This window comes from Guyanagaster necrorhizus (genome assembly GCF_019112545.1).
Source record: "Guyanagaster necrorhizus MCA 3950 unplaced genomic scaffold BT62scaffold_44, whole genome shotgun sequence".
In the NCBI taxonomy this organism is placed as follows: domain Eukaryota; kingdom Fungi; phylum Basidiomycota; class Agaricomycetes; order Agaricales; family Physalacriaceae; genus Guyanagaster; species Guyanagaster necrorhizus.
Window position 1 is genome coordinate 1 of NW_025064923.1, and position 2,855 is coordinate 2,855.

Consider the following 2,855-nt stretch of genomic DNA (forward strand, 5'->3'; position numbering starts at 1 on the left):
ATCAAATGGAATGCCTCAATGGCATATCATCCCCAAACAGATGGCCAAATAGAATGGGCCAACCAAAAAATTGAAAAGTACCTAAGACTTTTCATTAATTATCAATAAGATAACTGGACAGAATGATTAGCCCTGGCTGCCTTCCAACATAACAACAGGATTCACTCAGGAATGGGCAAAACACCATTCTTTGTGAACTATGGACAGAATCCACCAGTTGTACAAATGAGATGGATACATACAACAACACCAGCATCGATGGACTTCACAATAACAATGGCAAAGATCCATGAGAAAATGAAGAGCACACTGGAAAAGGCTGCCACAATGATGAAGAAGCAATATAACAAACATTGATGACCAGCACATCAATATTCAACAAATGACAAAGTTTGGTTGGATACTATGAATCTCCACCTGCTGAGACCAAAGCAGAAACTGGCAGACAAATGAACAGGACCATTCAAAGTCATTGCCAAGATTGACAATTCCACATACAAGTTGCAACTACTCATGACTTGAAAAATTCATAATGTTTTTAATGAAATATTATTAACACTATATATGGCTCCTGCCTTTCCAAACCAGGAATGACCATCACCACCTCCACCAGACCTCATCAACAATAAAGAACACTATGAAATTGACAAAATGCTAAACCACAAAACCAGAAAGGTTAAAGCATGAGGCAGAGGCATGAAAACAACTGTTGACTACCTAGTCAGCTGGAAAGGCTACAGACTGGAATCAAACCAATGGGTCAACAAAAAATATATGAATGCAGAAGAGGCAATTCGAAACTACAAGCACAGCATCAACAAGGTGGATGTAGAGAGGGTCATGTTCAACATTATCCCTGAGGAAATACATCGACCTGCAGTCAAAGTCTTTATAAATCTGCAACCACATTCTATGACAGATCTAGCAGATTGGCTACCTGATCTCAACAGAGGACATGTCAGAACAGGGAGGATCAATATCAAAGAGGATGGAGAGGCTGACACTGTGATAGATGAGCCAAAAATAGTCCAACATATAGGGACAGGGCATCTGCTATCTGTGGAACTCATACTAAGGAACATACAGAGAAGAGCAATCTCTGCAGAGAATGGAGATGCTGACCCTGTGCCTGGTTGGGACAACTTACTCTAACTTAACCATCAGGATGATGGTCTTAAGGAGGGGGTAATGTTATAATTTTTCTTATTTTCTTTCTTTTTTTCTGTGGAGATGACCCCTATCTTTGCTTAGTCAGGGCACTTAAGCCAGCACTTAGGACTGTGGGAATACTTAGCTCAGCAACCCAGTTGGTCATTGTCTTATCACACTGCTGTATGCTGTGAAGGGAGAGATAATGCTTCTTTTGTTCCCAAATGGCAGTGCAGCAGTAACAGCACAACAGCAGGACAACAGCTTTTGTGAAGAGCCTGGCAACAGCAGGAGTAACAGCTCTATGACAGACAATATCTTTTGTGAACTTCTATTAATAGTTAGATAACAGAACAGTATTTAAGTAGCACTATTTTCACTGTAGTAGCTCCAGCATTAAGCTAAATTTTATTCTTCACTATCTACTCTCAAGCTCAAGCTTCTTGCATCTTGAACCACTACCACTATTAACTTTGTGAACTCAGTCAGTCTAACCCAAAGTGCGAGGTTCTGAACTGTTTATCATGTGTTGATGGTCACATGGAATTTGAGCTTAACACTTCTATAGATTCTACCTATGGCTTAGTGTCTGCTGGTGTGCTAGGTTCTTGGAAGGGAGAGCCTGAAGTTTTAGTTCAGAGGCCATACCAGGTTGGAGAACTGGATTCTCAAGTGGTGGCCTCAAGTTCATGCTGGCAGCAACAGTACTGTCTGTTGTACTGAGTCTTCTCATATGCACTTTGAGCTTGGGTCACTGCATACTCAGTAAAGTCACTGGCTTAATCTGTTTCTGCTGTAATGTTTTCTTGTGAGATCCTGTCAGAGCTAAGTCATGCTCAAAGTCTCTCATCTGAGTCAACTCAGATATAGAGCCTAGTTCTCCACCTCTGGTGAGTCTTCATCATTTGATCAGAGATCAGTGGCTTTATGACTATTATAGTCAGTGTAGATAGAGGAGGCCAGGCTTTCTTCTGGAGTTGTATAGAGAGAATTATAGCTGGAGTCTGAGAACATGTGTCAGGAGTCTGAAGCCACTCTAGTGGCATTAAGGGAGTCTCTGGCATAGTCTCTAATTCTATATTCAAATAGAATAGTAGAAGAATCAGAGAATGGCTCTGTATCAAAGAAGTTGTCAGAGAGGTCCTCATCCTTATAGTTGGAGATGAGTGAGAAATGCACTAGAACCCATGAGTTCTTGAACCCTGTGAGCTGAGTGTTACTATTTTTGCTAGTTGTTTGTTAAAGTCAAAGAGGATATCAGTATCTTTTTTCTTCTTCAACACCTTGTAAATCTGAGCTGCTAGATCCAGCTTTGGGTATAGATCCAATCATAGGCTAGAAGGAGGCTCAAGTAGAGATGAGAATGTCATAGAAGAGAAGGTTGAGTGTGATATTGCATAAAATTTGTTATATCTGCTGAAAGGCCTGATAGTGTCTGACTATCCAAGCTGTTACTGATTGTCATTTATGGCAAAGTTATATAATAGCCAGTAAACCTAGAAGCATTCCAATGATGAAAGCCAATAGTTTAAAGAAGTCATCTGTGAGATCAGAAGTTGATGAGTTCAATGGTGGCATTTGGTTTCCTTTATGCTTTATTGTGTGTAAGAAAAGAAAAGCATAAGCTTCAAGCTAATTGTTAAGCCCAAGTGATATATGACTAAAATATATAATAAATAGGCACTGTATCAAGTTTATATGGTCAT